The sequence below is a fragment of the Ambystoma mexicanum genome, chromosome 11 (assembly GCF_040938575.1).
Source record: "Ambystoma mexicanum isolate Mex_15411 chromosome 11, UKY_AmexF1_1, whole genome shotgun sequence".
Lineage (NCBI taxonomy): Eukaryota > Metazoa > Chordata > Amphibia > Caudata > Ambystomatidae > Ambystoma > Ambystoma mexicanum.
The window spans coordinates 157968426-157987530 of record NC_090934.1 but is presented as its reverse complement, the minus strand read 5'-3'; positions in this window follow the sequence as shown (position 1 = coordinate 157987530).

Here is a 19105-nt window from a genome sequence, read left to right as displayed (position 1 = left end):
GAAAGGAGGAAAAACTACAACCAGGCAAAAAGAATAAACTACCAAATACAAATCAGAGCATACAAAAAGGACATTTTCAAAGCCAAAAAGAAATACTATGACAACCAAATTACGATAGCGACCCACACCCAAAAAGAACTATTCAATATCTTAAATGAGATGAGAAACCCACTTGGATGCAACAGCACACCAGTACCTTAACATAAACTATGCAATGGCCTTGCAGACCACTTCAAAAATAAAATCACTGACATACATCGGATCACACCAAGCAAACCAATCGACCAGACCGTGCACCATGCCCTGCCAACCCTGGAATGACAAAATAAGCTGAAAAGCTTCACACAAATATCAGTAGAGAGATTCATCAAGCTGATTAAATTTAACAATAAAGCAGGATCACCAATGGACCCCTGCCCACCAGATATCTATAAATCAATACTCACACTAAGCACGCCACTGGAATGCCACAGACACCTCTTCAACCAATCGCTCTCAACTGGGAGAGTACCAATGTCCTTCAAAGCTTCATACATGAAACCACTCCTCAAGGATACTACAGGCGGTGTGGAAGACCTCTCTAACTACAGACCGAAATCAAACATTCCCTATCCGACAAAACTGCTAGAATCCTATGTCTACAAACAAGGACTGGAACACAGAGAAACACACCAACTGTTGGACCAGGCACAAGTCGGCTTCAGACCCATGAGAGGGATGGCGAGGGCCCTTCTCTCTATCTGGTCCAATGGAGACTCCAACACAAACTCTTCATTGATACTACTTGACCTCTCAGCAGCGTTCAACACAGTCAACCACAACATCCTAATCAGTAGACTGGAAGAAATCATGATCACCGACATGGCTCTGACCTACTAAATCATTCCTATCTGAAAGAACAGAAACAGTATGGATACAACCATTCAAATCAGCGCTGTGAAACACCACCTGTGGAGTACCGCAAGGATCATCCCTATTCCTACTCCTATTCAACATCTACTTGACTCCACTAATCAAACTCATCAAAGTTCCAGCCTCACCTGCTACAGCTACGCAGATGACACCCAAATCATCTACAAAATCGAAGTTCTACAAGAGAAGAACACAACGCTAGTAGACTGTCTGAAAGAACTCTATGATTGGATGAACAGAAACAGCCTCAAACTCAACCCGGGCAAGTCAGAAATCATGATCATATCCAAAAACCGTGTGTGCAACCAATACATCTCATGTCCAACAGAACTAGGAACAGCGCTCACACCATAAAAAAATAGTCAAAAACTTTGGAATCCTAATAGACAACGATCTAACACTAGAACTGTAGGTAAACGCAATAATGAAAAAATGCTTCTTCCATCTATACGCAATCAAAAAGATGCTGCCATTCCTCTCTTTTACGCACAAAACACTAGCCCTTATTTCCCTAATCATGTCCAGGATAGACTACGCCAACAGCTTATCCCTTGGAATGCCGGTTTATCTACTGAAGAAACTGCAACGTATACAGAATGCAGTGGCCAGACTCCTCCTTAAACTATCACAAAGAAACCACATCACTGCTACACTGACTGCCAGTCAAAAACGAATCACATGCAAAATAATGTGCATAACACACAGAGCAATCCACGGCCAAGGAGCAGAGAAAAATCACCATTTACCAGCCGCCCAGAACACTCAGATCCAGTAATGAAATCCGCCTGGAACCAAAACAGTACACCAGGAAAAAACCTGGTGGGTCATCATTCTCCTACCTAGTGGCAAAAACTTAGAACTCCCCCCCCCCCGAGAGAAATCGAAACATGAAGGACTATTTAAAATACAGAAAAACTCCTAAAACCCTTGCTGTTCAACTCAGAACTGGACGAAAATTAATGAGAAGCACCCACACCCCTAGGAATGAACACACACCTCACAAGACAGATGATTAAAGCGTACCACGAGACATGCAGGCAGTTGCAGAGACTTCCGAGTGGGAGGTAGACCCGGGTCCACAAGGAGGGCCTTAACAGAGTCTAAAGAGGGAGATGAAAGCCTCCTAGACTGAACCACAGACAGAGGATAAGAGTTGAAGGAGAAAGAGTGGCGACCTAACAGGAAACCACAGGCACCAGTTAGATTGAGAGCACAGGGAAAAGGTCCCACCGCCCCCCACACGATGCACCCCTGAAAGAGGTAAGGGAACGAGGTGGTAGGTGGGCACCTGTATAAGCCAAAGGGCAAAACGGATTCAGAAATAAATTATCCAGCTTACTGAGTGGGTGGGTGGGGAGGGTGGGTGGCACTGCCTCTAAATAGCCCTGCAGACATCCCACAACCCTACACAGAATAAAGGAGGCAGGTCTTCTGTCCCCCAGAGCACCAAAATACGCAACACAAGCAGGGTAGCGTTTCAGAAGTGGACATAGCATAGGAGGTACGATGGAGCATCACCACTAACCTAACCAAACCCACTAATGATCTCATCCCTCTACTCACACCTCTCAAATTCTAAACATAACACAACCATACCTATACAGCACAACAAACCGCACACAATTCACTACACCGCAACAACAAAACATACCACACATAGCCTCGTACTACAGCTACCGACCGGAAAAAATCAAACCCATGCTCAGCGAATGGTGTAAACAGAACTAAAGATGCCAACAGCACATCACAGCTCTCTAGAGCTCTTTCTGGCTAATTCCTACAACCTTACACTGCCCCCTTCCTTTTCATATCTGCCAGAGCAACAGGGGACTACTCCGGTGGTGATAGTGCGCAGTATAAATATCCTTCAACATAACATAACACTCCTTGATATTGGGTTGAGTATGTTGAACCCATTACTTATTCTCACTCTTCTTGTTATTCTTCATAACACTGGGACGAGTATCATAATTCCAATCGTTATATTCGTTTTGTTACTAGGCTGACGAGGAGGATTATTCTAATCGTTATGGCCACCTCTATGAATGGTCTCCCGCTCTCCCGTTACCTTCCTTGTGTTGGGGCCGCATCACCAGGTTGGCATTCTCCTTCTGGACTTCTCCCTCTTTCTTCAAGACGGCTCTTGTGTTTGGTTTTCTTGCTTCTCCAGATACTCTGCGGTGTACAGTGGTATCGGCATTGAGAGGGATGCTCTCTCTCCCCCTTTCTTAACCTCTACCTCTCAGTTCAAGTCTGATCCTCCCTCGGCTCCATTTCCATCTGTGGCACAGCTCAGTGTGCTTTCTGGTTAAGTGGCAGCGGCGCGGAGAGGGGTTTTCTCTCTTCTCATCTCTCAGCCACCACTCCTCACTCCTTACGGACTCTCGATAGTGTAAGGAAGGCATGGTATCAAAGCAAGACAGACACAAATGATCACAGTTCAAGGGTGATTAGTAAACTGTAAAATGGGTGAGTAAATGCCTACTCTAACCCTAAATATAAGATGGGAGCAAGCTACGACCATCAAATAATAATAATAATACAGTCCTAGTGGAGTCTAGACAAATAATAAGGGCCTATACTAAAAAATCTATTGCACTGCTACTGCTATGCTACAAAATAGTGTGGGGTAATGTTTCACAAGAAAAGAAAGAAGTGTTCACAAAATGATAAGTCAGGATGTTATGGCTGAGGTCTCCCTTCCCAACGTTCTTAGCACGGGACAATGGGGGGACTCTTGAGCACAGCACACTCCTGGACTTCTGGCACGAGCTTACAGTTCCTTTTCTCTTTATCAGGGCCTTCTGTGCCCAAGTCTCTTCTCATCTGAAGTCTCTTGCTTCAGAGGGGCCTGATATTCCAAAACCAACAAAACAAAACAGTTCCTTCTGGTAACTTTCACGTTGGGTGGTTACTTTTAACCCTAGGGTCCCCTCAGCAGGTCTCCGATCTTTTTTCCAGCATTAGCCTCTCAAAACCCCTGCCAAATGGAACAGAGACTTCCGATGGGCAGTCACATCTCACTGGGTAACTCTATTATTCTATGACAAGTGTGTGCTTTCACAATATCACAGTTCGTACGGCGTTCCCCTCAGCCGCATGCAAAGGAGGTTTTGCAACTCCCTCAGTCGGGTTCACACTTTCCACAGTTCACAATTTCTACAACGTGTCAAGGGTTTTCGATTGTACAAGGGGTTTGGCTTGACCCTTGTATGACCGCCTTGACCCCTTAATCCGGCCTTCTCTATGGCCGCTTAGTACTTGTAGTTTCACTATTTCCCCGTTCAATACTTTGCTTGTTCAGGAGATCGGAAGAGACCTTCAAATGAGCGCCCATGTGTCACTCTCTCTGGTACCGGGTTTGTTCACAAAGACCTCTGTCTCTTAATCTTCTGAATGTTGCCACTGCAGCCTTGAGTCTAACACAGACCGCACCACTATCGGGTTCTTCCGACTCACCGCTGTGCTGAACTCATTGGCATTTCTTTTACCCCTGGAGTCAAAGACGTGACCATGATGGCAACTGCGTCTTCCCACCCTGGCTATCAGTGTGGGAGGGTTACACGTACCACTGACATCCATCACGCCATTAGTCAGCTGCAATTCCCGGTGCTATACTTCTTTTGTCGAAGGCTTTGCGGGTCTGGTTTGAAAAGGGCAAGGATAACTCCCTGCTTGACGCCCTCTCAGGTCTCGCCGCCTTTCTCCTCCGTTTGAACTGCCATCCTGGAATAGCTGCTTCCTCGTGCATTTGGGATTGTTCAGAGTGTGCTCTTGCGCTCCGCCTTTTATCCCAGTGGGGAAGGGAAAGGGCAGTTGGTGTGTGTAGTTGTCGGCAATTGCCTAACTCTTCCTGACCCTTGTGATGGGACATGTCAGGTAAACGGCTCTTGTATTAGTTCGTTGTCGTTCAAGGTATGAGAAAATGTTTGTGTTGCAAAGTGGAGGGTAGAGTTTCTAAGTATTCTACTGGGATGGATGAGGAAAAGGTGTCACAAGGAAGATGGTACCGCTTTTCACCCTTCGGTGCCCCACATACACTCCTCGAAGACCACCCATCCAGGTGATCCTCCCGCACTGGTCCACCCCCAGGAACTGGATCCAATAGCGATGGCCCTGTCCTGGCCACTTGGATGACAGCTCCCCGGGGACTAGCGGGTGAGACACCTTCTGGTTTCTCACAGTAGGCTGTCTTTGGAACAGTGCTTCCAGAGAACCTGTTCCTCTGTGCTTCTTCCCTTTGTGGGCGTCAGCATTCTCTCTGGTTCACCAGCCTCTCTACTGGAGCTGGTTTGAAATTTCTGGGTCTCTCTCTATGCCAAGCTCTCTCCTCCCACGTTCATGACACTGGTCTGAGGCTGCCCCTGCATCCTTTGGGAGTCCTTTCTCAGTGTTTGTGGCATACTCTCTATAACTCCCTTGGGATTCGTTGTTTCTGTAACTAACAGGTACTTGTTCTCCATGCGAGCACCATGGAGCTTCTTTGTTCCAGTGACCAACCGATACTTGTTTTGTTCTGAGACACCACAATGACAATTGTAGGTAGATTTCTCTTGTTCTCTTCCAACAACAAAATAATCCTGGTTGCATTGGAAAGGGCGTTCCTCATCAGAATGGGAGTTCTTATCCCCAGGGGGGGAAACTCTCCCAGTGAGGTCCCACTTGTCTCTCTCCACCTACAGAGGGTACTGCATAGCGGGCTCAGCTCCCTTGCCTCACAATGAAATGGCTCCCCCCACTGGGGAGATGTGACTAAATCCCTCTATTCATCGCTGTACCTTACTCTGGTTTTTCCACAATGATGGTCTTAATGTTTTAAGGTGGTGTCTGTATTCTGTAATGAGTCCTGTGGGGTCATCACTGATCCCCAGCCAAAGATCTCCTCCCATGTGGCCAGGGGAAGGCAGCCACTACCTGATCATGACCCTGGTGGTGGTATTATGAGGGAGGATCACATGGGAGAAGAAGGCTGTCAGGGAGAGATGATGACCCCATCAGGAGAGACAAGGTATCCTTCCTTTTCCAGAAATGAAGACCTCACCATTCCTGAATTCTTAATCTTAATGGCTTGTTGTAACTTTACAAAGCTCTGTCATTATAAGATTCATAAATCCCTTCCTGCAAAACAATCTGAGCATAATACCATTCATAATTCATACACACATAATACTCACTTAACATCTCCTGTCTCTGATGCATTTGATTTGAACAAAGATCCAAAACTCCCATAAAGCCTCAAGCACTGAGATGGGGAGGACTACGAAGGAGTAAATGTGGATTGAAGTAAACACCAAGCTAAACCTGCAGACTAGTTGTCATAATGGAAATCAGCTGCACAGGACATTTAAACGTGGTGAACACCTTTAATTCGGGAGAAGAGAGATGCTGAGCGGGCAAAGCAGGAAGCTGAACTGAAGGTAGAAGCAGACACACAGAGAGGAACCGTGCTGGGAGAGACAGACACTTCCAAGCAACTGCTTGTGAGCATACTTCACCAGACCGGGAGAAGCAGAGCGAATGCCTTGGAGGGACCTCTGTAAAACCAACAGCAGCAGCAAGGCAGTTGGGGACATAGGGCCTCATTACGAGTTTGGAGGCAGCCATGGTGCTATTAGTGCCATGGCTGCCTCCAAACTCGGGTCCAGGTCCGGGTTCCTTGAATGAGGAATTACAGGGCCATTCCAACCTTGGAGGACCCAGTAATTCCTCATTCAAAATACCTGTCCCCATTCCCATTCGAGCCCTCAATGGGGCTCAATGGGAATGGGGAGGGAGCTCCCTGCTCCCCTTGCGGGACGCGCAAAGGACGTCTACTCTGACCAGACGTTCAGAGCGGGTACCGCAAGGGAACCTTGTAATAGGGCAGAATGGGTTTACCGGCACAAGCACCATTACCGGCGCCGTTAAACCCATTCCGCCAACTTCGTAATGAGGCCCACAGTCTTGTTAAACAACCACAGTTCTACTGGAAAATTAAAGCGGAGCCGGCGGGGGGACCGAAAGAGCGTCTGCAAAGCAACGGAAGCCTTCCCAGAGTTCAAACTTTGCCGCAGCAACATGCTACGGTCCGGAAATGCCATCAAACAACAGTGAGTCTGGCAATAGGTGTTGGAGACTCCGGGGGATGCCGACAGGCATATAAACAATTGAAAACATCTTTTGAATACCGACCAAATAAATTAGAAAGACAGAATTTAAACAAATCCACAGATAAATAAGAGAAGTCAATATGGGGAAATCTGGCGCAAGTGTTATTACCAGCAGATGAACATTAATGAAGAAGTTGAAAGGCAAAATCTGTATAAGTCTCCATATATGAGATGTCAATTAGGGGAAAATTGGCACAAGCATTGCCATAAGCAAATGAATACTAGTGAAGAAGTTGACAGAACTTGAACAAGTCTCCTTATATGAGATGTCAATATGGGGGAAGTTGGAACATGTAGTAACTAAAGCCAATGATGTATAAACAGAGAAGGAGTACAACTGCGTTATACTGAAAGAGAACATTGTAGGAAGTCCTGATGAAAGAAGCACATCAGGCAGTGAAATTTTGCTAGAAAGATACCTGGCAGGGGAGTATACCAGGGGATCAACAAAACCCAGAAGGGGATTCCTGGCAGGGGAATATACCAGGTAATCAATTTAAAAGTAGAGAAAGAGAACATTGTCCGAAGTCCTGGTGAAAGAAGCACAACAGGCAGTGAGCCTTTTGGAGAAAGATACCTGGCAAGAGAGTATACCAGGGGATCTGCCAAACCCAGAAGGATTCCTGGCAGGGGAGTATACTAGGAAACCACCCTTAAGAAAGTGTTGTGTGAAAGAGACAGGTCTTCTACAATCAAGGAATCAGTGTTTGGAAATGACACCTTTTGCCATCCCCCAGACAGTGTTGTGTGAAAGAGACATTTCTACTACATTTGAAGAATCACTTCTTGGAAAATACACTTTTGCCATTGTTAAAAGTTGTTTTGTAAAAGAGAAATGTTTTTGTTATTCTTCAAAAGACACTTTTTGAATCCTTAAGTAAGTGTTATGTGGAAGAGACATTTCAGTTACTCTTAAAGAATCATTCTTTGAAAAAATAGGAAAAGTTGCAACTGTGCCTGCACTTATTTGCGCCAAGATAAATTACTGGTGTATTTCCTTTTGCTATGAATGACAAATCCAAATGTTCTGTTGTATTTGATAAAGATTTTTATTTTGAATTTTCAGCCCCTCTTGGATGACACGTGTTTCGGCATACAACCTGCGCCTTTTTCAAATCCGGGCTAGTTTCATTAATCAAGACAATGAAAAAAATACAAAAACACAACATTCAGAAACTTTTAAATGAAAACCATGTCAATTTCAAAAACAAAAAAGAAAAGAAAAATCTTGTCAGTGTTTAGTCCCATACCATATATTATTCAAAAACCACATTACACCTCGTGCATTCTAAGGAACCAGACTCTTATAAAAATAGATATATGTGCGCCATTGTAACGGAACAAAGGTGGAAGGGAGGGAGGTTAGGAAACTCCTGCTAATTGTATTTCATCTTATTCAAAGTGCTGTTTACGGTATCATTGCTGTCACTAAATGTGATTGCCTACTTTATTACTGCCAGTGGGTTACATGTAAATCATCTCTTACCCTTTAATGTGTCATTACGGTTCATACAAAGAATAATGTTCTTGTTGTAAATGAAGCACTTTTAGTCTTGGGCTCAATGCCACCTGTGCAAACAAGCAAGTGTAAAAGTCAAATTACTTGTTTAAATTTTGCAGCGTGTAGCGTGCATACTACTATAACACATGATATATGCAATTATAAACAGCAATTGTTCACAGTTGCTGGCTTCTGTTTAACCAGGTGCGGTACTGCCTGGGTGCTGACATAACAATTTTAGAATGCATAATGTTGGTAAACAGATGCTAAAAAACGTTATATTTGGGACTAGGTTCCGTTACAATGGCGCACATATATCTATTTTTATAAGAGTCTGGTTCCTTAGAATGCACGAGGTGTAATGTGGTTTTTGAATAATATATGGTATGGGACTAAACACTGACAAGGTTTTTCTTTTCTTTTTTGTTTTTGAAATTGACATGGTTTTCATTTAAAAGTTTCTGAATGTTGTGTTTTTATATTTTTTTCATTGTCTTGATTAATGAAACTAGCCCGGATTTGAAAAAGGCGCAGGTTGTACGCCGAAACACGTGTCATTCAAGAGGGGCTGAAAATTGAAAATAAACATTTTATCAAATACAACAGAACTTTTGGATTTGTCATTCATAGCAAAAGGAAATACACCAGTAATTTATCTTGGCGCAAAATAAGTGCAGGCACAGTTGCAACTTTTCCTACAGTTTACAAACAGAGTAGAGGAACTCAGTGTCTCCGTAGTGACCTACACTCATGTGACAAAGAACCAACCACAAAAGACAAAAACCCTAAAAAGGCTAATTATCACCAAGTAACCCCGATTTGGTCGCGAAGGTACAGGCCTATGATATCTCAGAAAAGTTCCTCAATGTTAGAAAACCATTCTTTGAAAAAGACACTTTCGCTATCCTACTTGAAATAGTCCACAGTAAGGGAACCATGCTCTGCATTCAAGGATTGTTTGTTGAATTTTCTTATTTGATTTTTACACACTTTTTGCTAAATCAAAAACAGACACACTTACCTTACACATAAGATTGTTAATTTTTAGAGTGAGGGCCTGATATGTTTTGGACATAAGGACAGTTTGCATAATTTTGATGAAGAGACACAGTCCTATGTAGGGAAACTCTTTACAGATAGGCCTTTATCCAATCCTTTTATTTCCATAAAGATGTCCGATGTTGAAAACCCTACCACTTTGTGTCCACCTCTAATTTCTGACCCCTCACAATATCCTCAGATGCCCTCTCATTCTTTTTCTTCCTCGTACTCGCTTTCACTTCTATCCCTGATTTTATACTGCCTTCACACCTACTCACTTCTGTCCTATTCCCTCTCTCATCTTCTGCTGCCTACTCTCACACCTTCTTCTCCCACTAACTACTCACTCCAGTCTCTCCTCCTCCCTCTTCTCGCTCTTCCTCCCTCTCTCTTTCTTTCCATCTTTCTCATTCTCTCTCTGCCTGCCTATCATCTCCTATGTCTCTCTGATCTTCTCACACTCATCTCCCTTCAATCTCTACACTTCCTTCTTCCACCTACTGCTCTGTCCACCATGCAACCTCCATCTGCCTCTCCCTTCTCCCACACTACCAGTCGCTGTTCTCTCTCTCACCCACCCACCTCTCACTTCCACTCTCATTCTCTCTACGCTCTCCATCAACCTCTACACTCTCCCCCTACTCCACTTCTACCTCTTCCACCCCGCTCAACCACCAACCACTCTAATCTTTACTTCTATCCAACTCCTCCATAGGTTCCTCACCATTCCACTCCACTGTCAGTCATCCACCTGGGCTCTTGGTACACATCTGCACTCCCTGATGTCACCCGAACACCCCTCACTCTCGGTAAGTCCCGTGGGTCTTTTATTCACATTCCTCCTGATGCTGGAGCCCAATCTAATGCTGTCCTTACCAGGGGTTGGGCCATTGTGGTGCAAAGCTACATACACCCCTCTATGCTCTGCCACCTATTGGTGCATGGCAATTCGAACAGTTTCTGTGATTGTCTCTGCTGGGAGTCGGGTCTGTGTTTGGCTTAATCTACACTACAGTGAGTAATGCTTCCCATCAGGATCATTATGAGTGTTGTTGGCTGTTTGGCTCAATCTACACTACAGTGAGTAATGCTTCCCATCAGGATCATTATGAGTGTTGTTGGCTGTTTGGCTCAATCTACACTACAGTGAGTAATACTTCCCATCAGGATCATTATGAGTGTTGTTGGCTGTTTGGCTCAATCTACACTACAGTGAGTAATGCTTCCCATCAGGATCATTATGAGTGTTGTTGGCTGTTTGGCTCAATCTACACTACAGTGAGTAATGCTTCCCATCAGGATCATTATGAGTGTTGTTGGCTGTTTGGCTCAATCTACACTACAGTGAGTAATGCTTCCCATCAGGATCATTATGAGTGTTGTTGGCTCTTGCCGGCAGTCCTTTGGCTCACTCGATATGGCTGTCCATGTTGGTCTTGGAAGTCCTGAAAGAAAGAACTCTGGCCAGAATGGAGGGCACATGACATTGGATGAAAGTGGTACACGTCCTCACACTAAAGGCACATTCAGGGGGGTGTTCAAGGATTGGGATACTCCCAGCACCCTCTGGAATAGGACTGGCTCTGGCATACATCCTCATAAGCCTCCTACACCAGACTGGGAGGGGTTCCTGCAACCCCAGACAAGGTCAAGCCCCTGTCTCTGTCTCACTACTCCCTACTCACAGTAATTGCGATGTTAAAATGTTTTAAATTACCTATAATTTTAGACAATGGAGGGAAGTAGAATCATTAGTGTTGCGCTGAAATTATTTTAAATTAAATAGGGAGGGGCTCCAAAGTTGGGGAATTGAACAATAATGCTACATTTCGGGGACATTACCAGGTCGTAATGGCGTTTTGTCCAGGACATTTAATGAGAGCCAAGGGATGTTACCACTTGGTAATGGCCCAAGGAGGGGGTCATTATTGCTATTAAAACATTACACCGAATAAGGGTAAAATGTACTGTTTAAAACTAGGACAAAGAAGTAAAATTGGAATGTTGGGACAAAGGCACATGTAGCAATGCTGGTGACTGAGTAGAGCTGCACTAACATAAGGAGCCTGCGGGGGGTTTGGGGCTGGAACAACACAGGCAGAGGGAGTCAAGAGATTAGGGTGGGAGGCTGGGAGTGATGGGTGGGCTGCGGCTGGCTAGAGGGCGGGGGTCTCAAGCAATCGGGTTGCGCTGAAATAGAGCTGGGATTGTTAGATGTATCGTTGCAGCATTCTGATTGGGTGACGCACACACAGAGGCACACACCGAGGCTGAAGAACAATGGCCTGGAGGATTGCCCAGTGCGATGCTGGAAGTTAAGATTAATTCTAAACCTTCCAACCATTACCTCTTTTATTTAACTTTAGTCAACCCGAGTAGAATTGATAGGCCCAGTCGTGGCCTAGAGACACAAGCTACACCTCACTGATGATGGCCAATGAGAGTTAACAAAAGAAAAGTGACCAAGCAGTTCGGGCTAGACTAACCCTTTTGGAGCCTGATTTTCATACTTGGCTGTACTGGCTCGGCCCCCTTTTCCTTTTTCTTTTCATCCTCGAACCATCACCTCTGCACAAACACTTGAATTCACTGGGCCTGAGGGCTGCAAATGATCCCACCTGGCTTGCCCAAAAACTCTTTGCACTTATTTGTAGGTAGGCAGCTTCCGATTTTCGTTACATCTTGACTTTTCATCTGCTGCCACTTGCGGTTTTCCTGTGTCAGTGTGCCTTGCTTTTAAGTCGAATTTAGGCATTGTTACATTTGCTGACACTTGCGGTTTTCCTGTGTTAGTGTGCCTTGCTTTTTAGTCGCATTTAGGCATTGTTACATTTGCTGACACTTGCGGTTTCCTGTGTTAGTGTGCCTTGCTTTTTAGTCGCATTTAGGCATTGTTTCATCTGCAACCACTCTTCTCTTGGTTATGCAAAGTGTGTCTCCCCCTTCCCCTCTCTCCTTTCTTTCTGTCTGTGGCACTTATTTGTTTTGTTCATCTACCCTATACCACCCACTCCCCTCTCTCCCTACTTCATGTTTAGCTCTTACCAATTGTCACTGCCATCAGGCAAGTACAACATGTCTGTCATATGTTGCAACATTGTGTATTCCTCTTTTCCTCTTGTCCTATTTTGTCCCACTGAAACGCATAGCACTTGCCCATTCTGAATATACCAATGCCTGCTAAGAATGTTCATTTTTGTTCTTACCCTTCCTGCGTTGGAGTGCTTGGAAACACTTGTTCAAGTGTATAAGAGTTAAATAAATAACCAATAAATAAATAAATAAAATATGGTCTTTCCCCTTTCTGTAGTGGCTTGGCAGTCGTCTTTCATTTGGATTCTGGATCTAAGGGCCCTTTGCAAGTATCCTTTGTTAAGGTCAAGGGTGGCTATGTGCTTGCCTTTTCCCAGAATCTCCACGAGTCCATGGATGCTCAGCACAGGCTATGCATTACATTCAGACACTTCCTTACATCTCATAATGTCAATGCAAAAACACCACCTTTGGTCTGATTTTGGGACCCGCTCGATCATTTGGACCAGTTGCTATACAACATCTAGATCCCACATAGTGTCAGCGTTTTCTTCAGCTCTTTCTGGAAGATTATTTTCCATGCCTCTGGTAGCCTTTTCTGTTTCAGCTGGATCACTCTTCCTGTAAGGGTATTGATTGTGGGGAAGATCTTCTTTGCTGGTCCTCCCTTCTCAGAGAAGGCATCCAGGTAAGTGTTTAGGAACTCCAATAGTTTTTTGTGGTTTTTAATAGAAAGACCCATATGAATCGCCACCCCATGCAAGGTTATGGGTAAAAGGGTTTATCTGGTGTTGTTCTCATATAACGCTAGTGATAGCTTGGCAGGCTACAGAATAATGGTCTGGAGTGTTGTCCAGAGCTATGCCACAGGTTTGATTATAGGTTTGCCACCTTTGTTTTGACTTAGTCTCTAGGAAAACACCACCATTTTCCACTGGATTTTCCTCATTACAATTCTTTACTGGTGAGAACCACAAGATGTGCTCTCGATCCTGAAGTTGGGGAGGCAACGTCAAACCTCAAGTGGGGCCAGAGGCATCTGTTCAAGCCGCCCAAGTATGATTTAGAATATTCTGACAATTGGCTCAGCAGCCGTCAGATATGCCCAAGAGAAACTAAAGAGAATATATGTCAGTGCGGCACAGCTTAGAAAGTTCCTGGTGGTGGATTTGGTCCTTATCTTATTGACAATATCTAAAACCACGCTGATGGCCAAAAGGTACGGGTTCTACAAGATCATTCAAGTGTTCAGTGACTAAAAGTATGGAACTCAGCAGGCAGACAATCAAAATACTAGCCGCTGTATCATATCAACTGTCTAAAGACCTAAAGTGACCCTGAGGAACCCTCACTGTTGGCTCTGTTGCTGCCTCATGCCACTGCTACTACTCTGGGTCTAATGCAGGCTTGTCCAACCTTTTTGAATGTGGGGCCGAAGAATTAACTTTTTGTCTCCCGGTGGGCCGGCGAGCCAAAGGTCAACGCCCTCACCAAAAGCAGTATATTCAAAATCGATGGTGTGTGACCTTTGACACAATAGCATCACAGGTAGTGATAGCCATGCAGTCCCAAAGATAGCTTTTGGCCTCAGGGACAGTGATCAAAGGTTAGTTTCTTGTGATTTCTTCCAGTGTGTATGTGTTGATATTTTTCTGAAATAGTGGGGGCGACAGAGCGTAGCGAGGGAGCTATAACGATCTATGGAGGTTTTTTTTTCAAATATAGGGCTGAAATGGTGCATTTTACAGCAGGAAAAGTGGCCAAAGAGCCATAAGTTTACAATCAGTTCTAAAGGGGAACATGTACATTCCATGTCACCAACAGCAGACAAGAACATTGTAGAGCATTTTAATGATCAATGTGTCCACAGTGTAAGACAGAACTGTCACTGATGTAACACATTGGTATGCTGGTTGTGCCCAAAATATGCCTTTGTAGCAACATGTCTATGCTGGTTGTTCCCAATGTAAGCCAGCATTGTCCTGTACAAAGCATGATTGATGCTGCCTGAGCATGTGCAGTGTGCCCAATACATATGCCAACTTATCTCTGTAATACACATTCATTACTTCTTTGGTAATGATTGATGCTGCCTGTGCAGTGTGCCCAATACACATGGCAGCCTATCTCTGTAATACACATTCATTACTTCTGTGGTAATTAAAGAAGCATAATCCCATTCAAAAGATAAAATGTGGAAAATTGCTCAACCAAATGTGAACCCAATTGAAGACTACTCCCATCTTAGTAATAGGGCAAAGTAGGAGTTTGTCCAACCCCAGAAAACTTCAATAAAGGTTTTTCATATTGTACCTATTGTGTACGTGTTATACTTGTGATACCATGCCTCCCCTATACAACACGCCACACCACTTTGTTAGCAATTATTTTGTCATATAAATTAAGCAGAAAGACGCAGCGATGGGAAAAATGTGCCTAGCAATGCAGGCTTTCAATTTTCCATCAAACACCAAACTAAATTAATGTAAAACATTTGAAGCAAACAGAATCAATTCATATAGCAAGAGATGAATGCTGGCCCTTATTCTCCTAGGATGTGCGACAAGAAGAGGAAGGAATAGCAGAACAGGGTCAGAAGAGGAGAATCAAAATCCATCTTTCAGCTGAAAAGAATCTTGTATTGAACAATATACCCTGTGTATCTCAGGATGATTTCAGAGAAAGCACCTTTCCACATACTATGCCTGAAGAGGCATCGGCGTGTGCCAAATATCCCGAAGGAGCACAAAGCATTCCACAGCATAGAGAAGTTAAATGTAATGCTGAAAGCTGAAAGCACACACATCACAGCAGTGAGCGCTCAACCCACTGAGCTATCATAGTCTCGGGAGGATAGCTCAGTGGCAACGTGCTCGTCTTGGAAGCAAGACGACACAGAGCAACACAGGTTCGATCCCTGGGTCCGCGCTTAGAAACCTCTGGGTATTAAGCGTGTTATAAATAACCTATCATATCATATCATATTGGCTATAGTAAAATGAGCAATTATTTGGTAGTGGATACCATACCATAAATTGGTAACTGAGATTTAACAGCAGACCAGTTAAGTTCATCTGCAGGTCTGGTGCAAAGTTGGCCGCATGTAAAGCATGCATACATCTACTTTTCAGGGTTCAGAGGTTGGCAACATAGGGAAAGCAGCGCACTCACAGGACATCCACACCCATACAAATAAATAAATAACCAGGCCATGGCCTGTTACTACCTCTGGTGCCCCCTTCTAGGGGGCACCAGAGGCAGTAACAGTGCTCCGCCCCGGGCCAGAATTCGGGTCCACAGACCCGACACAACATTGAAAAAATAAATAAATAAACCAGGCCATGGCCTGTTACTGCCTCTGGTGCCCCCATCAAGGGGGCACCAGAGGCAGTAACAGTGCTCCGCCACGGCCCAGAATTCGGGTCCACAGACCCGACAACATTGAAAAAATAAATAAATAAACCAGGCCATGGCCTGTTACTGCCTCTGGTGCCCCCTCCTAGGGGGCACCAGAGGCAGTAACAGTGCTCCGCCCGGCCCAGAATTCGGGTCCACAGACCCGACACAACATTGAAAAACTAAATAAATAAACCAGGCCATGGCCTGTTACTGTCCTTGGTGCCCCCTTCCAGGGGCACCACAGGCAGTAACAGTGCTCTGCCATGGCCCAGCGTGGACCCGATTAATTTATTTATTTCTGCAATGCTGGTCGGACCCAGCATTGCAGAAATAAATTAATTAATCGGGTCTACGGACCCGCCAAACATCAAGCAAATAAATAAATAAACCAGGCTATGGCCTCGCGGGCCACATGAAATGGCTCGGAGGGCCGCATTGTGGCCCGCGGGCGGTACGTTGGACAACCTTGGTCTAATGGGACTGCTCCTAGAAGACCTCTGAGCAAACCAGATGCAGGAGCTGCATTCCTACCTGCACCATTCATCTGACATATTCTGTGAGTGTCCGGGCGGAGTTGTGGGAAGTCCTTCCAAGGAAGTCAATTAGAATCCAACCCTATCAATTACCAGAGGCCTTCTAGAAGGTGGTAGAAGGAAAAGTTCAGAAGATACCAGATACCTGGTTTTTGGGCCCTCACAGAGTCATTGCTCTTCGCTTCTCGCCCTGGTCGCCATACCCGATGGAGTTACTGTTTCGGCATTGATTTTTGAAAGGTCTGTTAAATCTCCTATAAGAGCTTCATACTTACTTTTTTTCAACAATAAATGGTCCCCTCACAGGCCAGCTAAAGGGATCCAAATTCAATAATATCCAATAGACCAAAAGTACTAATAATGCTTTTGTTCTGTTGAAGCTCTCTCTATACCAACCCCCTCCTGATCATGCCTAACTTATCTGAACCTTTCACTCTCCAAAATGATACATGACAAATAGAACTGGGGCTATTGTTATCACAAATCAGGAATAGAATGTAACAGCCCATCTTCTTGATCTGTAGGAGGCGTCCACCTGGAGAAAAGAACTGTGTCACTATTGAGTTATTTCCATTATGGCTGAGATGGAGTGTCTGTTAGCTAGGATTGTAATCAATGCTGCCTGGGTTTGTCAGTTTCATCTGGGATGTCGTTGCCCATCCTCTAGTCTGATGGCCTTTGAAAAGGCTTTTTTAAACAATGGTTCAGACCTGCTACTATATCATAAGAACCTGATAGTGTTAGGGGATTATCATTTTTGGTCAGAGGTGGGTTCGATTCATGCTACTAGATCTTTTTGGTCTGGCATGAATCAGCTATGTACAATAGGTGTCAGGGCCTACTCACTTAAAGGGTCATACTTTTGATCTTATCTTTGCACCTCAAAAATGTTTGCGTGTGTTTCCTATCCATCCTCTGACATGGTCTGTTCACCAAGTGGTTCCTTTTAAAATGCAGGTATCCGGATACTCGGAACAAGTCAATCGTCCCATTAAGGATTATCAAAGGAATTGGGCAATAGTGGATTCTATCAATCTGTCCACTCAGCTCATTTCGTGCTATTCTAGGCCTGAGCATGAATGCTGCCCAGCACCGTCGGCTATAGACAGACTTCCTTCCACTTTTAGTATAGTGGCTAATCAGTTAGCCCACTTTCAGTGGACCATCAGACCTTTACGCCCCTGTGCTCCTTGGTTCACTGCAGATTTACGCTTCCTCCGTCTGTCAGTCCGCCAAGCGGAACGCAAATGGAGAAGGAAATATAACGCGCAATATAACGCACCATTTCTTGATGATTTCAAGAAACAACGTGCTTTGTACCATAAAGCTCACAAAGGGGTTAAAATATCTAACTTTATGACCTCTATTCAAACCGCAGCATACGCCCCAAAGAAAGTTGTCAAATAGTGAAAGATTTGTCTGATCCCAACACAGACTCTGGGTTTTCTAATTCACAGCTGTTGTGCAACAATCTGTCTAATTTCTTTGTTGATAAGATTGAAAAGATTAGGGAGAACATCGTGATGGCAGGTTCAAGTAGCCCCGGGGTGGCCCCAGTTGAGCCCCTGCCCCTTTGCATCTCTTGCCTAAGGAGATAGAGGTAAAGCTCTTTCTTATTTTTATGTCTACAAACACGTTGGAAATCAGTCGGGTAGTGGCTGGTCTTAAGTCAGCCTCACTCCTTGATGAGATTCTCCACTGTTATTCAGACAGGCCCCAGAAAACGTGTATGTCAGAAGATGTTAACTCTTCTTTGACTTTTGTAAGATTCCGGCCTCACTTAAGAGAGCTGTGGTGATTCCGTTGCTCAAGAAGCCATTATTGGATGCCTTGGTTTTTCGAACTACCGCCCAACTTCTCTGTTACCAATTCTGATGAAGGTATTGGAGGTGGTTGTCAAGCCCAAGCTGAGATCGTTTTTGGTAGGCCAGAATGTCCTTAATCCTTACCAAATGGGTTTTCGTCCCATGATGGGGACAGAATCCGTTCTAGTGGCAGCACTGGATGACCTTATCATGATCAGATAGAGGCCGCACGGCAGGTCTGATTTCGATACTATTGAACATGGGATTCTCATATCCAGACTGCAGGGCACGGGCATAGCTGGGTCAGTACTATAGTGGATCAGTGTTTTTCTGGCTTCCCAAGTCCAGTTGGTTTCTCTTCCACCTTTCAGATCATCACCACTTTTTAATGTTTACATTCAGCCCTTTGGGTTCCGGTTCTTTTCCTATGCATATGACACTCAAATTCTGTTTAGGTTAGACCTGGATCAATCAGAGGCATCCACCCAGTTGAGACTTTTCCTCGATGCTGTCAGAGGCTGTATGGAAAATAACCGGTTAAGACTAAACAGTGATAAAACTGAGGTTCTGATTGTTTGCCGTGCTGATGCCTCAGCAAGCTAGACCTCTGATTTTTGGCCGTCATCCCTGGGACCGTTGTCGACTCCCTCAGCGGTGGTCCGAGACCAGGGGATACAGATATCCTCCTCTTTAGCGATGGATAGTCAGATTAATTCTGTCTATGCTCTGATC